Here is a 20418-nt window from a genome sequence, read left to right as displayed (position 1 = left end):
CCCTATCATTAATCTTTCGGAAACCACCCTGACGGACACAGAGACTAAACTTTTAGAAAAGGGTTTAGGTTTTGCCATAGCATGCCCAATAGATAGATTTAATTTGGAGAGAGATCTACAAAATTTTTTTAGAAAAATCCGGTTGCAAACATTCTTTGAGGGAAAAGAGAGAGCCCCATCCTCCAACAAATCTGGTTTAAAACCAAAATCAACATGGACTCCTCACATTGGCCAAACCAATAAGGACGTAGAGGCCTTTGAAAGGATAGTAGAAAAAAGTGTAATGGATCTTTTAGATCAGAAAAACTGGATTCAATTTAACCTCAGTAAAGAAGAGAAAGAGGCTCTTAAACATCTGGAAAATTGCCCCGAATTAACCATTAAACCTGCCGACAAAGGTGGGAGTATTGTTATTATGAATACTGCCCAATATAATGATAAAATGACTCGTATGCTTGAGAACAGGGACCACTATCAAAAAGTGAGCAGGCAAGATTGGATCCAATTAAAAGATGTGATTAAACGCACACTAGATCTAGCAAAGGAAGATGCTGCCATTTGTGAGGAAGAATACAGATTCCTATGGAATAGCAACCCAACCATACCTGCTCTATATGGACTACCAAAAGTCCATAAAAATATACTCGATCCTCCTATGAGGCCTATCGTAGCTAGCATCGGCTCACTGACTGAGCCACTCAGTAAATACGCGGACGTTTTCCTACAGCCGCACGTGACAAAGCAACAGGCGTACATCAAGGATACAGGTTCTATAATTCAAAAGGTAGAGCAGCTACCATTCAACCCAGAAACTCAGTATTTAGTGACCCTCGACATCGAGGCACTTTATACAAACATACCTCAAGACAGTACAATAAACATGATTAAGGAACTACTTTGCCCACTAGATAGGGACTTCAACCCACAAGAAACATTTATTATCGATTGTGTTAGCCTCGTCCTAAAAAATAATATCTTTATTTTTAATAAAGAATATTATAAGCAAACAAAGGGGACCAGTATGGGAGCCACCTGCGCTCCCAGCTTGGCCTGTCTTTATGTATCTCAATTTGAAAACATACATATTTTTAACCCCACAGCCCCCTTTTATGAAAATATATCAGAGTGGTCGAGATATATCGATGATGTCTTTTTTATTTGGTCAGGATCCCAGGATATGCTCAATGAATTTATCTTATGGTTAAATTTGGGAGACCCCAACCTGAAGTTTACAGCAAACTATGATGCGCATAAATGCGAATTCCTTGACATCATTATAAAACATGAAGACAACAAACTCCAAGTAGAACTTTTTACAAAAAAGACAGACAGGAACACCATGCTCCACTATTCTAGTCACCATCCGCCTTGCCAGAAGGATAACATCCCCTTCGGGCAATTTTTAAGACTAAAACGTAATTGCAGTAACATGAAGGATTTTGAAAAACATGCAGCTGTACTAACCCAAAAATTTGTCGAAAGAGGCTACCCTAAGCGTATGATTAAACATGCCCACAAGCGAGCTAAATACTATAATAGGGAGAATCTTTTTTCAAAGAAAGAAAATGCACAAGAAGAAAAACGCTTAATCTTTGTGACCAACTACAGCAGTATCAGTAACAAAATTAAAAATATAATAAATCGGAATTGGAAATTGATAAGTAAACCCAACAAAGATAGAGTAGCTAAACCTATGTTTGCATTCAGACGCAACCCAACCATTAAGAAAAGCTTGGTGCACACATATAGAGAGGTATCTAATACTACGCAACTAACCATCAACAGTGCACCCCTTCCTACTGGAACGTTTCCTTGTGGCAATTGCTGCAACTGCGGAAACATCATCAAGGGAGATTGTATAGAACACAATAAGACTAAACACAAGATAAATTCTTTCATCAACTGCAGGTCAAAAAACCTCATCTATTTGATCAGATGCCCTTGCAATCTAATATATGTAGGAGAAACTAGCCGTGAAATACGACTACGAATAACTGAACACAAATCAGCGATTCGTACCAAAAAACGAGGAGCCCCCCTAACTGAACACTGGCAGGAGGCCAACCACACAATTAATGAGATCACCTGGTGTGGTTTGGAGAGTATCCAAATGAACCTAAGAGGTGGTGACATAGACCTTAAAAGAAAAAAACGGGAACAATTCTTTATGTCCCGATTCAACACCGTGAGAACCGGATTAAATAATAAAGAAGACTGGGAAAAGCTTCTGTTATAGATAGACTGGGACAAAACATTTTGTTCTTGATGTTTGATGATACGTGATTCATAAAAACACTTCAAAACCCTTGGATCAACAGCCTCCTGGGTATTAGCAATCTCTAGATAAGGAAGAACGCAATAATAGTACCATTAGGTTTTTAGTGATGGCTCTTTTATCTTAGTTACAGGGAACCTTGGAAAACATGGGTGCCTTGTTTAATTACATAAATTAGAATTACCCGTTATAACACTCGTCACTAAAGATATAGGGCATAAGACATTGGTGTTTAATTGTCTTTCTTTAAATAAATACTGTTTGATATTTTCCTTGATGACCTAGCAGTAAATAGATAAACACGAACCCATAGAGTACTGTCATAATATTGTTAGTTAAAATCGTATTTAATTGAGAATACTATCCGCGTTGGTCAATTAAATAAAGATCAGAACCACGCTGGATATGAGAATTAAAGCACCAGTGTAGCTACGCGGTAAAGGACACATCGCTACAAAAAAAGAATGAATGCGTCTAAAAACTACTCTGGTAGTTCATTACACTTCGTCATATGAAATGACACGCTTTCGAGTATACAACCCAGTCAGTAGAACGCTGGTATCTACGACTTAAGCAGAATTGAAATAAGGTCGGATTAGTAATGAGGATAACATAGTTAAATTTAATGTAGAACTACCCCGGTAGTTCACGAAAATGATGGCGCACCTAAATGACGGCGCACCCAAACAACTCGGAAATCACATCTACGATCACGCGAGACTTGGTAAATACGGCGCGAAACTTTTCCCTTTAAATACACACAGGGACTCTCACGGGGAATAACTACCCGATGAATCTGGAGGAAAAATAGGAGCAAGGAGGCCGAATCCCGGTTACAAGGTAAGCGTGAACCCCGGCTAATAGTAATTAGGGATCGCTGAGCACCTCTAGCTGTATTTAAGAAGGGTAGGGTGCTTTATGCAATAACCGGCCTTTCTAAATTGTTAACTATACATTTTAACGTGGGGAATAGTATACCCAGTATTCGCGCTGTTATTTTAGGCAGATAAACTGCCTTCACAGACAAGTTTAGTAATAAAGGAAGCACCAAAATGTACCGAGTAATGCACTAAACGCGAGGAGTTAATAATCTAAATGCAAATGTTTTAAAGCGCTCTTGCGATATAATCGATTGCACCCTCATAAAGAACGCGATTTATAAACCCCAATACTTTGTGTGAAGGGGTGCCCCTCTTAACAAAGACAATATCTATTAGACCAGTGCTCAACTGATGCAGTAATGGGTTTAATACTTTAAACTAGCGACTGAGACACAAAACGCTTCATTATTGCATGTTTTTTATAGGGAGGTGAATGTAAAAAAACCCCTCTAAGAACAGTGACAAGGAATCAATCCCCACTGAACGAAAATAGCCGGATGCCATCCAGTCACGTGCTGCATTTTTTCGTTGGTACCTCATTGATAGGGGTGAGTTTGTACAAGCAATAAATGTATTGGCTTTGAAACTATTAGTCCATCCTGGGAACTAACTGGTATTCCCTGTTTAATTCCCCTAAGGAAGCCTGTTGAAAGAAACTGTCAGATATATCGGTGGCTCCTTTTTCCTCCATTGAAAGAAAACCCCTTTTAACAATCAGGTATTTATCTGTATAAATAGGTCATGCACACACATTAATATCAAATTGCAATGTGCATATAAATATATTCTTTTGTAATGGAAGGTCTTATATGTGTTTTCAGATTAAAGGGATTCCCCTTTACAACTGTTACAACCCATTTGAATTTCATGTGATATTCTACCATGAATCTAGAATTGTCTCCTTCAATTTAAGATAGAGGAAGACAACACGAGTTCGTTGTTTTTAAAAGTAAGTTCATATATTTTTCCTTGCAGCATAATCATCTTGGTTGCATTAATAAAACTCAACGATGCCCAGCTCTGCATTGCCAGTAAAGAGTCAATGCCCCATGTAGCATTCTTCATGAAATCTTTCCTTGTAGCTCATGAGATCTAGTAGCCACGGTAGTTTGTGTCACTTTGATTGCTGTTCTAAAGATGTTTTGAGAGAAACCACCACACATTAGTAATGAATTATGTCTGTGAGAACATTGTTCCTTTGCTAGAAAAATAGAAGATAGTCACTAAGCACTTTATAAGCTGTAAAAAAATAGTAATAGGTGAAATATGACTTTTATGAACTGTGAAAGAAATATGTGGTGTTAATTCGTTGTTTCTCTGTTGCATAGAACCCCGTCCTGATGAAGGTGTCTACTTAAGAACCGAAACGCTGCGTCGACAACTTGGTTTTTTTAAATTTGCTGTTTTTAAATTGTGTATTGTGTATACCTAAGAGATGTACATCACTTTTGCATGATGCTGACACTCTTTTTTAATACTTTTCTGTGACACAGTTATTTGATGTTTAGTATCGCAAAAAATTCTTTTAATAAATGATTGAGATATTTTATTTGAATTTGTTGATTTTTTGGTATAAACTGTTATGAGTGGCTTGAAATTGTAAAGATCTCGTGAGTTACAGTGGTATCATAGGAGCAAGTGCTATCCCCCCCCTTTTTCTGTTTGAGTCAGTAAGAGGGACTACCTGGTTTTTTCTTCTGTTCCCTTCACTCCTCGTCCCTGGATTGGATTTGAGAGGAGACCTCCCTTTCTGCTTTATATTAATAAAACAGCCGCATTTAATACTGACAACAACAATAGACAAGATTAGTTTATTATTTCCGCACACTTGCGAATGCAACATAAAAGCACATTATTCCCGCGTGTAATGTCTGCAATTTTAAAACTAAATTGATTATTTATTTCAACGCATGCCATTAGTACTGTTATACTTATTATGGAAGTTTAACTTTGCGAGTTTGAACAAAATCTTATTCAACATCTCGCTCCATCAACTGCCTCATCCAGTGATTTCATAATCACCAAACCACACCCAAAAATTTTCAGCAAACATTTTATCTATATTGACCATGTTTTGAACATTCTCTGTATTAGTTTTTCTAAAGCTTAGATTCAGCAGTTTGTCTACTACTCTCATATTGAGCTCTACGAAACTCTTCCAATTCTATTTCCTTCTCCTGTTCTTTTCTGAGTTTATAAATTCTTCTCTTTTCCCTCACAAATTTCTTTCTCTTATGTATCATGCAACTAATTTTTAACAAAAGTATCACTATGACTATAACTATAACAGGATAAAGTATTTTCCCAATGATTGAATTACCAATCTCTAGGAACCAGTTTTTAATTGTTGCGAATCTTTTAGCCAAGCGCTCTGTGGAACTCTCATCAACAGGTTTAATTTCAGCATGTAATTCTGTTAAATTCTTTATATACATTTCTATATCCCTACTTTTATCAGGAATAATGGTACTGCAGTGTTGGACATGCAATATCCCACATACTCCTCCCTCTTTTGCTAGCAGAATGTCTAGAGCAAGACGGTTCTGCATTACCATGGATCTCAAGGCAACAAGTTCAGTGTCAACTAATTGAAATCCACTTGCAGTGTCTGTTGACAATCTGTCAACAATTGTAGAATCTTTTCTGATTTTATTTGCATTCAGGGTAATTCCCACCATAGGTATTATTGCACCAAATATATCTCTAATAATTTCTGAAAAGCTTTCTCTTCTAAATCTACTCAGATGATTACCAATTTCAAAAGAACCCTCTGAATTTCTATCTACATGGAACATCTTTGGAAAGACTAAACCAACAAAACAGGTCCCATACCAATGGTCGGGAAGACTGTAATAGGCTTTATTCCCATAAATGAAATAAATTCCAGGAAAATTGGATCTTTACCCCCTTTAAATCCCCAACCCCCTATAATACGATAGGTATCTTCACATTGACTTGCTCCCACAAAATAATCATCATATAATGTATTATCTCTCCTAATGCAAAGCTTTCCTCTATCAGGTTTATCTATGTTAATAGCAGCATTCTCATTTCTTCCATTAAGTTTCTCGTCCTCCTTTTGCCAAAACTTAGACTTAGTATGTTTCGTCATCATGTTTCTCTTATAAATTGCTCTTCTCTCTTCCACCATGTTTAACAATGTCTTTTCTTCTGTTCTCAATTTACCTGGTAAATTATTTTTAAAAGCATACTCATAATTGAGTTCACCAGTCACTAAGAAAAATTCCCTCATCTGTTTTGCAGGTCTCACTTTGTTTAAGCTACTTACAACTTTTAGATTAGCTAAAATCTCATCAAAGTCAGAATATTAATATTCCAACCGACCAGTTTCATAAAACAAACTAGTTAATACACTACAGGTAATACCATAAGTAAGAGGAAGCATATTATACGTCACCCCTTCCGAAACTGAAGCAGGTAACTTCACACAAATGTAACAATCCTTAACATTCATCACTTTAACATATTCTGAAAGAAGTCTAGAAAAGGTATTACTAGAAAAATCACCAACAGATCTATCTTGATGGATCTCTGGTTTGTGCTCAATAACTTTATTAGTTTTACCTACTGCATCATGAATAACTTGTTTTGCCTCAACTTTGCTAGTCATATTAGCTTTGTACATCTCTTTGTCAATTCCAAAAGGGAAAATGACAGCAACAATTAACCAAACCAACACTATTAAAATCACACAAATAGAAGACATTTTGCAACATCTTCTTAAAATAGAGCATCTCAAATTATTGTTAGAATTAGGCATCTTTTACTTGAAACAAGAGCCTTTCAGAAAAACAAAACAACATTTTTAAAATCACTAAATATACACCCCCCTTTTTGTTATTTTTTAAAAAAAAGAATTCACTAACAGCTTTTCTTCGACCTTACGTCTTACAATGTGTTTTTCCAGCTAACACAATTTCTTCAACATTGTGTCATCTAACACATTTTCTTCGACCTTGTGTCACTTACAATTTTAACCTAAAGTGAAAACAAACTTAATCAATGTCACTTGTGTCATCTATATCTTCCTGGCTACTGCTGCTCACCTCCACCACTGGTGGGATGATAATGTAGGTCCACTCAGGTGACTTATACTTTTGATTGGGCTTTAACACTCTTTTTGTTCTGCTGCTGATCACTTCTATTTTCTTTCCTACTTGATTTTTCTTATCAGATTCACCTCTCTGACTCGAAATCTCATTAATCTGTTCTTTTGACTTGTTCACTAATTTGAATTTCAAACCTTCATTCTCATTTGACCAATTATCTCCTTTTTTGAATAATTTCTTCTTTGGCTCAGATTGATTGCATTCAGTTCTCCAAGCTCTTTTTCTGAATTCTTTCACTTTAGATTCCTCATCACTTTCATCCGTTTCACTTTCTGTTTCCTAGACTTGAATTCTAGATTCAGGTACTTCTTTACTCGGTAGCTTCACTTCGTTAGGAACATCATTCTTATAGCTGGTATTTGGTAATTCGTCTTCTTCTTGAATTACTTCCAATCCACCAGTTTCAGAATTTTAGTTCCTTCTTCCAGAGCTTCCAATCTGCTTTTCAATACTCTCCTGATCTTGAATCACTTCTTGATCAGACTCTTTTTCTGCTTCCTTTCCTAGCAGATATTCATCATTTTCAGAGTCTAGTATCAGAATTTCTAGATCTTTTTCATTTGATGCCTGATTCACATCTGCATCTTCCAGATCTCGACTTTCTTGTCGATCTTCAGTATCTGGATTTTTAGGTTCTTCTTCAGAATCCGAATCAGTTGTTGTATCACCTTCTTCGTCAGAATTCTCAGGTGGTGGCGCTCTAATAGTATGACTAGCATGTATCCATCTTTTCAGACCTCTACACTTAACTGCATTTGTTGTGACAAGAATCACTTGTCTTGCTTTTTGCCACCTGGGTACCAGACAATTTCTCCTTCAGTGAACCTTTGTCCTCATCCAATCTCCTGGCAATAGATCATGAGCCTGTTCTTTTTCTCTTGTAAGTACCTCAGTTCCCACCTGATGGAACATAGAAGTCACTACATCAGACAGATTTTTACAGTACTCAATAACTGCACTATCATTAATGCTAAGTACTTTTTCAACTGGAACAATTGCTTGTCTCATTACTCTGCCCATGAGAATATCATGAGGACTTAAACCAGTTTTTCTATCTGGAGTACTTCTCAGAGACATTAAAACAAGTGGAAGTGCATCAGTCCACTTCATTCCTGTAGCCAAACAGATTTTCGCAAGCCTATTTTTGATAGTACCATTGACTTGCTCAACAACACCTGATGCTTCTGGCCTATAAGCACAGTGTAGCTTTTGTTTTATACCAAGTGCTTCACAAATCATTTGTAACAATCTGTTCTCAAAATGTGTGCCGCGATCAGTTTCAACCGTCACTGGAAATCCATACCTAGGTATGATCTCCCTTAAAAGCAATTTTGCCACAGTAACTGAATCATTGTGACGAGTCGGGAAAGCTTCCACCAATCTTGAAAACAGACAGATTATCACTAAGACATATCTCAATCTGTTGTGAGGAGGCATATCAATGAAATCCATTTGTAACCTAGTAAAAGGACCACCCTCGCTTACGACTGTTTTTCTGTTTGGATTGATCTGTTGACAAATCAAGCATCTTTGGCAAAAAGATTCAGCAATAATCCTGAATTTTGGGTTGTACCATGTTTGCCTAAACAACCTAATCATTGAATCTCTGCCTAAATGACCTGGACCATGATACATTCATACCATGTCAGCAGTCATGCAGTTTGGCATTACTGGTCTGTCATCTTTGTAAACCCAAATCCCATCATCATCTCGCTGTCTGCAACCTGCTTTTAGCCATGTGTCTTTTTCCTCATCATCTGCCTCATCTTGTAAATCTTTCACTCCTTGCCATGTTTCAACTACAGATATTAGCATGAGTGAATTCACAACATGTTCATTGTCTTTTTCCCGATTAATGGACATATTGTTTTTCGCACAGAATTTGGCGACTTCATCAGCGTATGCTTTTCCCTTAGTGATATAATCATTTCCCTTTTTATGTGCTGTACATTTTATTACAGCAATTTTCTCTGGCAGCTGAATGCCATCAATTAACCTTTTAATCGATTTTGCATTTCTGATAGGAGTTCCCGCAGAAGTTAAATAACCTCTTTGAGACCAAAGCTGGCCATAGTCATGGACTACGTCATACCCATACTGACTATCAGTCACTATGGTAATTTTTTATCCTGTTGCTCTTTCATATGCACAAATCAAAGCAATCAATTCTGCTATTTGAGCTGAACGAATTCCTTTGAGACACGAAGCTTCAACCACATCTGCAACTGTACAGACAGAGTATGCTGCATTCAAGACACCTTGATCCGTTCTCAAGCATGAGCCATCAACAAAATAAACAAAATCAGATTCAGGCAACAGAACATCTTTAATGTCCTGCCTAGGTTTGGTGCAATATTCTAAAACATCCGGGCATTCATGATGAATGTCATTCTCATTCCAGATTTCTGTCACTGTACTATCAGGCAACAATGTGGAAGGATTTAGATTCACACATCTTGCAATCGAAACGTTATCTGATCCCAGAATAACTTTTTCATATTTAGTCAATCTGTTACTCGTTAAATGCTGAGTTTTGCTTCTGGTAAGAAGAATTTCAACTGAATGGGGAACGTATACTTTTACAGGAAACCCCATTATTATGCCTTCACTTTGTTCCAAACTTACACTTGTTGCAGCTACTGCTTTTAAGCAACCTGGTAATGCTTTTGCAACAGGGTCAAGAACTGCTGAAAAGTAAGCAATTGGCTTTCTCAGTTTTCCATGTCTTTGAATTAAAACTGATAATGCACATCCTTCCATTTCACTGCAATACAGCTCAAATTATTTTTCATAATCCGGCATTCCCAATGCTGGTGCTTCACACAAACTTCTTTTTAACTGCTCAAAAGCCTCTAATTCAGTTTTTGTTAATCTCTGCAATGGTTTCGCAATTACCGAAAATCCACTAATCCATTGACAACAATAACCTACCATTCCTAGAAACATTCTGATTTGTCTCTGTGTTTTTGTTGGTTGCATTGCTTGGATCACTTTTATTCTTTCAATCGTCACTTGTCTAATTCCTTTTGCAATTCTCTGTCCAAGATATTTTACTTCTTGTTTGCAAAACTGTAATTTTGCAGGAGACACTTTATGTCCCTCATCTGCCAAATGATTCAAAAGAGGAATGGTATCTGTCACACAGTTATCTCGTGTTTTTGCAGCTACAAGGAGATCATCAATGTATTGCACTAATGTCGAATTACCAGGTAAATCTAGATTTTCCAAGGATTTCTTTAGCAACTGACTAAAAATAGATGGACTTTCTGTATACACTTGAGGGATACGACACCATGCTAAGATACGCTCCTGGAATCTGAACGCAAAAATTTGTTGGCTCTATGGATGCAATGGAACAGTAAAGAATGCATTACTAAGATCTTTAACCCCTTCGATGCGTGTGACAAGGTCAGCTCGTCATGGGCGTTACCTGCGCTGTGCGTGTGACGAGTTGACCTTGTCACATACGTGGGATTTTTAAAATTGCAGCACAGCATGGTAATTGCTGCAGCAATGATGCGGTTAACTGTATACAATTCTGCATCATGCGGAATCTGATAAAGAATTACCGCTGGGTTTGGTACAACTGGGCAACATGGAATAACTATCTGATTAACCTTTCTCAGGTCCTGAACAATTCTGTAAGTTCCGTTTGGGTTTTTGATTCCCATAATCGGTGAATTACATGGACTACTCTCAATTTCTTTTAGAACCCCTTGCTTTATAATTTTTTCAATCACAGGAATTACTCCCGCAATTGTCTCAGCTTTCATTTTATACTGAGGAATATTTGGAAAATCTGCTCCTTGTTTTACCGTAATTTGGACTAGGTCTACATGTTTCATCAAACCCGTTTCATCTCCAGACAAATCCCAAATTTTAATATTGACTGTCTCTTTTAATTCTTCAGGTAAATCATTTTTGTCAAAAGCAGGAAATAATTTACTTTCTTCTGCTTCAACCATTAACATTGTTAATTTATAAAGGCCATCCTCTTCTTCTGGAGTTTGCAGCTCAATACCATCCGATGAGCAATATATTTTGCAGTTCATTTTACAAAAGATGTCCCTCCCTAACAAGTTTACAGGACTGCTATCACAGACTACAAATCTATGTTTGTCTTTAATTTGCCAATTTCAACTTTAACTGGTTCTGTTAAATCTGTTTTAATTTGTTGATTAGCTACGCCAACTACTTGGATGGTGTCACCAGAGAGAGGAAGGTTTTCTATTTCCACTGATCTAACAGTAGAACGGGTAGCACCCGTGCCCACTAGAAAAGTGATTTCTACATCATTCACTTCACCATTTACAAATGGACCAGACTGATCTACCTCAAGAGTGGCTCCAAGCACACACTCTTCCTCCTCTCTCAGGCACCGTCATAAGTAATCATCAGACTCACTTCCATCATTCTCTTTCAACCAATATTGTTGAGAAACATTTAACACATTCACTCTTGGTGATCTGTTTACCTGCTCACCTCCGCAGAATCCTGTTTCAGAATTGTATCTCTGCACATTAACACAATTTGGAAATGGTGGTTTTGGAATCTGACTCTGTTGATTCACTAACTGTCGCTGTAGCTGTTGCTGCTGATTTATCTCGTTTAACTGTCGCTGTAGCTGTTGCTGCTGATTTACCTCATTCTGCATCTGTGAATTTAATTATGTATTTCTGGGCCGATTTTTACACTCACGCTTCCAGTGTCCAATTTCGCCGCAATTAAAACATGGGAGTTTCTTCTTTAATTCTTCAATATTACCTATTACTTTTGGCTTATTAAAATTACCCTTAAATTTTCCTTGATTCGAATTAACATTTTGATTTTCTAAAGTTGCAATTTGTTGTTCAGCTACTTTTACCTGTGCCCACATTGCTTTTTCTTTCAGCTTCTTTTGCTTATCGTCTATCTCATCACTGCAGTATTTTGCTTTTCTCAAGATGTCATCGACTGAGATTGATTGCCAACCAACTATTCTTGATCTGATCATCTTACCAATTTCAGGTTTCAAGCCATATACAAATCTGTATATAAAATGGCTCATATCCTTCTCACTCAGCTTCTCATAACCACTGTATTGTTTAAATATCAGCAGTAATCTTTCTTAGAGGGAATGTACTGACTCTTTTGGCTCTTGATTTGTTCTGTCAATTTTAACCCAATCTACTTCTTTTGGGGGAATCTTGTTTTTCAGCCACATAATTATTTTATCATACAGCTTTATAACATCAGGTGAAGGTGCACCTGTTACTTTATCTCGAATAGGTTCTTCTTTGGGCCAATCTATAGAAATTTTACATTCTGTCCAAAGATCTGAAGGAACAACAATGTCAAAGAATCCATCAAGACCAATCCACAGAATTTTGAGACCTTAACAAATCTTTCTACCTGACGATACCATTCCACAGGTTTTTCTCTCAGTCTGAGAAAATCATTTGTAAACAGTAAAATGTCCTGTCTCGACCAAGGAACATGAACATACCCTCCGCCAGCTATTTCTCTCATAGGACACTCAGTTGCAATTTCCCCTCTTTCTCTTTTATCTTCCTCTCTTTTCTTTGTCCATTTCACTCGCCATTTACTTAATTCACCTAATCTTTTTAGAAACACTATTAATTCTTTTATATGTATTATCCTTCCTGTGGTGTTCATGTTTTCAATATCTTTTTCAGAGAAATCCACTCTGTAATGTTTCTGCAAATTTTTCTGTCTACTCAAATCTATTTCTAATTCAGCAGCCATTTCTTCTAACAGATCATATTTATTTTTCGTTTTCCATTGTATGCTTTTGCAAATGAACAACAATTCATCATTCAGATATAACTTTAAACTGTCAGGTCAAATTGTGCCAATAATTAATTCCTCTAAATCCACTTTCAATTTTGCAACATCAAGTAGTTTAAATTCTGAGGGCTGTGGAGTCTTTGTTAAATCTGTTTTATTTATGCTCTTTTCTGGAGTTCCAGAATCAGATTCTGCAACAGATGGAGTTTGACCATTTGAAAAACTTTGATTAAAAGTTAAATCTGGCATCTTTTTCTCTCAGTGAATTTCTGTTAATTCTGAATAAAAATTTTCAGCCACTTTCTGAATTTCGGCATTTAAAGGGATAGTCAGAGCTGAATGTCTGATTTCTTTTTGATCAAAAACTGGAACAACAGGACCAATTGTTACTGGTACCGTAACTGCTTCCAGCCTTTAGTTAACTGCTGTATTAAGTCTTCCTTTGATCAAAGGTATTCTGAAATATCTGGAATATCCTCCAGTCTTTCTGTTCTTTTTACATTTCTTGGGATTTCATTTCTCTGAACTGGGGTTTCAGCATGATTTCTACTTTCTCCAGATGTACTAGAGTTAGTTCTTATTTCTAGTCTTTCAGGAAATTTTGTATTATTCTGATTTAATCTAAGTGGAGACTCATCATTAATTTCTCTAGGAGGAGCACTTGGAAAAGTTCCTTGAGGAATTCTCGGGGTAGACCATGAACAAACTGGTTGATATGGTGGCGGTTTTCGTTTTGTTAAATAAATTTCTCCTAAAACTGAATCTTCTAATTCGCTATCTTCACCAACATTATTTTTCTTTGCAGCACTCTTTTGACCTGTTTCTTCACTAAATCTTGCTGGATATAAACCATTGCATTTATCCATACGTCTCCAACGACGCATTCTGTCTTCATGAGTTTCTCTATTAATGTCCAATCTAGTGCCTCTTATTACACCTCTGTTTCTCGTTCTAATTCTATCATCTCATCTTCCCATTCAACTAAAGCCTCAAATTGGGTAGGTCTAGGTTATGGTACAAGAGACATAATTTTTTCTCTCAAGTTTTTCAACACCTTAATGTTAAAAGACCCATCTTCCGGCCATGCCAATACACCATCATTTTTGGTATATTCCTTCCAATTCTCCATCCAAAGACAAGTATGATAACCATATTCACCTAACATATAGGCTGCAGGAGTTTTGTACTTATGAAGTAATCTCCCAACTCGCGTTTCAATTTTCTTATCATTTTTGAAAATGTTTTTCAATTTCTGAAACCATGAAGGCTTCTTTTCCTCTTTCCTGTGATAATAATCCATGTTTTAAAAACAATTCCGCCTATTTAGAAAAGATCGTAAATATTTTCTTGTTGTTCCGCTATTCCAGCCAATCCGTGCACGAAACTCACCAATAAGCTAATCAGGTTAAGCCACGTCACTGCTCTGTTCAGCTAATAGAATTACTGGATTTCAGAATGAACCAATCAGGCACAAGCCTGCAAAGTCACATGAGCCAATCAGTACGCAAATACTGTGACGTATGCTAGCCAATCACAACGCAAACTTGGTGACGTATGCTGCCGCTGCAGCTTCACCGTCTCCGATCCACTCCTTGAACTGGCCCCTCCTTTACAAAATATTTTCACAGCGCCATATTTTTACAAATCTTTTAATAGAATTCACTTAGTAACTTCACAAAAACAAACAATTTGTCTGTTTCGCTAAAATAAAGACATAGCTTTTTCAACCATACAAGTATCCTTTCACGTGAAATAGACGACGCTATTTTCACAGAATATTTAAATTTGTTGATAAAAACAAGTATCCTTGCTTTACCCTTCTAGCACATGCAATCATACGGAAAGAATCCCTAATCATTCATACATGAAATTTGTGTTAGGACTTTAACCCGCGAACAAAAATCCTCACTTGCCAGTAAGTATAGACGACGCTTCCTTACCCTTCACTCAAGCTTGAATAAATTCTACTACTCTTTTCACAGTGAGTTTTAAAACAGGACAGTTGTCCCTATACTCGAAAGCTACAATTTCATAGACAATCCTCACTATGCATTCAACCTATCATACCTAAAAATCCCTAAACTTGTGTTGTACCTCCACAACACTTATGATATATGTCAATACCACTATTTTGAAACAGAACAAATGCACTGTGTAACCTCACTTGTCACACTACTCTTGCCGGCACACTAGGAATTTTCACACTACTGGGAAAGACCTTTCGACTACATATAACAACTGAACAAACTTAACATGTTTTAGACAAGTATCCTATGTACCATGTAGCATGTCAGTTACCATAGTAACCGTAACTCTGCTACCAAGTAATTGATCCAGCGCTCCTAATGAAAAACTGTCTCACAAATGCTACTCCACAATACCCACCAATAATCATGAATCACTACCTAGGCCCATAAACTAAGAGACAAATTTTGAGAGACTGAATCATGTGACCTAATTAAAACACTCTATTCATAAACTATTTACAAAAATTATATACAACTGCAGTTCATTATATCTTACCATGGTTTAAAAATCATTCAACATTAATTAAGTCACAAAGGCGAATGGATCTAATGATAACTAGACCATGAATAAACAAGACCAGCTTGTCATTTCAAAAATCTAATTTTATTAACTTTATTAAATTCAAAGAAAGAGCATTTTTTTTCTGTAATCATTATTTTATTAGCAAATAGAAAGCATCATTTAAGGAAGGCTTATTAGTCTGACATTTTAAAGTAAATCATTTAGCATGAATTAATGCAAATTAAAAGTTTCCGTTCCCTTAAATCTATTTCCCTGACTAAAACTCTCTTCACCTAAGAATATTTAATAAAGTCAGCTATTGTTACGTGCACCAAAAGTCCAACAGCACGTCATTCAGGAATCGGGAAGCAAGAGCATCAGCGGCCCTCCTGACCGTGGGGCCAGGTTTTATACCTTTCTGTCTAGCTATGTAACTAATTTCACACTCTTCTCCAGAAATTAAAACTTGTCATTGGCTGAACCGTGTCAGTCCACCATCGTATCATTCATTCCTGACCATGTCCGGGGCACATCATAAGCCCTTATTGTTCTTAGATTCCATCCTTCTAGCTACCTCAGAAAAGAAACATTAGACCGAACGAAAAACTTTTACTTCCTAATCTTGGCAGGTGATTCAGGCTTTTTGTCCATGGTGCTCTCTCCGTACAACTCGACCAAAAACAGTTCCGCTTATTATTCCATTGTTTTAACAAAACGCTCTTTTTTCTGCATGTAAGTGAAGGCTTCACTCTGGTCAAGTTTTGCATTTTCCAGCACTGCCAGTAAGCCATTTTCTTAGGCCCACTCGAGAACTAGTATTTAAACAAACACAAGACAGTAATTAATTAGAGAATTGAGACCCATTCTGTTACACTCCCCTTTGCTAAATATTAACTCATTAATTAGCACATGCCATTAATAAAACAGCCGCATTTAATACTGACAACAACAATAGACAAGATTAGTTTATTGTTTCCATACACTTGCGAATGCAACATAAAAGCACATTAATCCCGCGTGTAATGTCTGCAATTTTAAAACTAAGTTGATTATTTATTTCAACCCATGCCATTAGTATTGTAATACTTATTATGGAAGTTTAACTTTGCGAGTTCGAACAAAATCTTATTCAACATCTCGCTCCATCACCACCAACACGAGTGCTATCTTCCACTACACTGTAAATAAGGAGGGGGAAGGGAGAGGTGGTATGCCGTTTTTGGCTGATACATTACTTTCCACCTCTAAGTCAGAACCTGTATATTTTGAGATTATAACCTTTTCTCATAGAATTGCATTTGTTTTTATCGTCATCATTAATCTTTATTCAGTTTACATGTCGAAAACTACAAAGGTACACAATAAAACCAGCAAAGTACACTTATTAACAATACATTTCAAACAGAGTACACAATAAACAAAGCACAGTTAATATATTAACAATAAATTGAAACAGAGTTACGTCTCAGTACCCACTCCCATGGCTAAACACAGAAGTATGAATGTAGCAGCACAGGCTGTTGAAACCTAAAAGCAAATACCTACTTAATGGACCGCATGTGAATGATTATTATAACCTGGCACAACCCTCACACATGACTAAGTCCAGGACATGCGATCGGTACAATGAGAGGAAATATAAGTTTTCCAATTATTAGAACATTGGAATGTTGGGAGCTCCATTGAAAACAATGGAGTGCTTCGGGATATATATAATGGCTGGTATAAACCTGGAGCTCCAACATTCCAATGTTTCTTTGTTCACAGCTCTGGCTGCGAACAAAAGCTTCAAGGAGCCTGCGGGGATTCCAATCCCCTCACGCTCCCATAGGGCTTTGTTCTTTTTTGTTAGAACATTCTGCCCTCTAGTGGCAGAATGTTCTAATAGCCTTATAACCTTTCGTAGCTGGGCTTTACCGCCTATTAAAGTCCCTCCCCTTTGTTAAAGGCCCTCGCTGAACACTGGAGAGGGCCTTTAATAGCCGGTATAGCCCTCTACGGCTGGCTATAAGGCTATAATACAATCAAACATCCACAACTAGCACGTGACTCTTAAGCATAAAGTTGCATAAATCAATAGGAACATGATGAACACAATCAACTGGATATAAACATAGCATGCAAACCAGGAGAATGCTTCATAACTCTCACAGAAGTGGGCACATAATTTGCAATTGATGAGCATACCAGCTGGTTAGGAAGGGATTGTAAAAACAGCTAGGCCTGCCTACACTGCCTAAAATTTAGAAGATGGGGCCTTACAAATCTCACTCTAATGGAGCAGGAACAAGTGCAAAAGAAAACAAAGTGCATAGTGCATTGAATAGACCGACCATCACAACCACAGACCCTCCTTTCTCTAGTCCAGTGACCTCTCAATGGGTAAGGGACCATAAAATGAACTATATTGAAACAGAACTTGGTAATAATGTACCTATGTAGGGTAGATAAAATATTGCTCAAATATAACTGCATGTCACACACTGGGGCAATGGATAAGCATGAGACCACCAAACTCTGCAAGAGGTTGTGTGGATCCCTCACAGCTCTTGCCACCCCACATAACCTGACCTTTAGGTCTCCTTTCGGACAGTCAAAGATGAAACACTCCTCAGAAATAATGGCTTAGGAGCTGGTAATGCTTTATTAGTTGATCTTTTTAATGTTTTGAACAATCATTCCCTTGTTGCAATGCTAATCTATGCTTTAATGTGGCTATGTGTCCCATTGTGGGAAACATGTTTGTGGTCTGAAAGATTTTAGGAGAGAACCTTATTTGGGAATACGTTGAATGCTATGATCATAACTTTGTATCCAACATGTGCTGTTGAAAAGAAGCATTGAGATTATCCTTTTCTCCCTGCCTTTACTGGCAGGGGTTGCTCATCCAATATTGATCATATTGTGGTGTCTGAGTACTTACTCTCTTCTATAACTTACTATCGTGCAATTCCTTCCTGCCATAGCGATCACAATCTGGTGACTATGGAGGCGTTGATAAAGGCCAGTTGGCTTTTTCTGGCTCTATCCTTAACAATATTCAGTCTGAAGGGAGTGCACCTAAGATAGATAGGGATTGATCCAACTAGATTGCTTCCTTCATTCTTTAATTCTAGCGTGGAGCTTTTCCAAACTTGTGCACATGCTGACGCTTTATTAATCAATCCCATACCCTTGAAACCAAGACCTCCAAAGGATGGAACCTGCACTAAAGCTCCACTAGCTTTTTAAATGTACCCATCATTCTGTTCCTACAGACCCAACTTCTATTTCCGGTTGTTGTACTAACTATAAACAGATTCTGAAACATCCAAAAAAACCCTGACAAAAAAAACGCATGGGAGAAATTGCTCCAAGCTAGTGATACTAAAAATACCCGATTATTTAAGGTCACTATTAATTCTCTGTTGTTTAGTCATGATGACCTGCTATCATTACCCTCACTGGGGTCTGAGGAAGAGTGGGTTGCCCACACCTGGAATATATGTGCCTTAGATGTAGCTGCTGATGCTTCCTCTAATATGAGCCAGTATGGGCAGGTAATTCCTGTTTGAATTTTTCTGCAGAAGAAACACAACAGGCCATCTTTGTCAGTTCATCTGGTAGAGCTCCATGTCCGGACGGAGGTCCGGCTGGCCTTTTTTGTGCTTAGCTGTTAGTTTGGGGTCCGTTACTTAAAAATAATTTTTCTTCTACTTTCAGTGAAGCTGTACCCAGGTCATGGGACAAAGCTGTCATAGTCCCAATATTTAACAAGCATTTGCAATGCAATCGGTCTTGCTCTTGGGACTTATGAGCATTTAGCCATGCAGCACTTTGTCTGTAGCTGGGGACCAGTAGCGACTTCACCGGGATGTGGGGAAGAGAAACAGTGGTCTAAAATGGCCATGCTGTTTTTTTAAAGAGCCAAATAAACACAGGACAACACCAAGTTCAATTTACTAGGTCTTTATAAAATGCATGGCTGGAAGAATGACAAGGGTGATGGGTTCAATGTTTGTGTCTGCAGGGTAAATCATCTGTGAAACTACAGGGGTTCGACAAGCCCGGCTGGGAAAAACAATAGCAATGTGTTGGCTAGAGAGGTAGAATAAAAAGTACAATAACCTGAATGTCTACTTGGCTTTACAGTGATAAACTTGGTTAGAAAAATGGATACTTCTTGGGTCACAGAGGGATGTAATAGTTTAACCAAGTGGGGGGCGAAGGCACTTAGAAGCCACTTGGTGGCCTAACGAAGTACTTCAATAAGAGGGGCTATTTTAAGCTTAACAGCAAACATGATGTGCGCCCTCAAGCTATGGTAGAACTAGGTGTCAAGCCACAAAACTGCACATTTATTTATATCTTGTGATGGACTCCTCGTAGACTTTGCTCTGTTCAATGGAGTCTGTATTGAATTTTCATTAATGTTTTGTTAGTGAAGTCAAGTGGAACATTGTGGGTGTTAGTCTGAGGTTAATCCCTTTGATCTTTCAGTGCTGGCAGGGCATGTCAAGAAGAAGCCCTCTGAAGTGGTACAATTAGTCGCAGCAGATATTTTGGAAAGGGGCGACCATTCGGTCCCCCCCGAACGTATGGTGGAGTACCACGATCCCCCCGGGAAGCCATCTTGGGCGGGAGGCGAGCCTCGGCTGGTATGCCCGAAGCGGCGTAGCCGTGGCGCGCCTTTTCCCGCCCTGGAGTGGGCTGGCCTAGACACTGAGGCGGCCGGCCACGCCCTTTGGGCAGGCAGGGGCGGGTTTTACGCCCGCCCTGAAGACGGATAAAAGGAGCAACAAGCCAAGAAAGCATCCTCTTGTTCCTGTGCTCTGAA

Source organism: Lissotriton vulgaris, chromosome 4_1 (genome assembly GCF_964263255.1).
Source record: "Lissotriton vulgaris chromosome 4_1, aLisVul1.2, whole genome shotgun sequence".
NCBI classification, from domain to species: Eukaryota; Metazoa; Chordata; class Amphibia; order Caudata; family Salamandridae; genus Lissotriton; species Lissotriton vulgaris.
Note: the sequence above shows the minus strand (reverse complement) of the source record.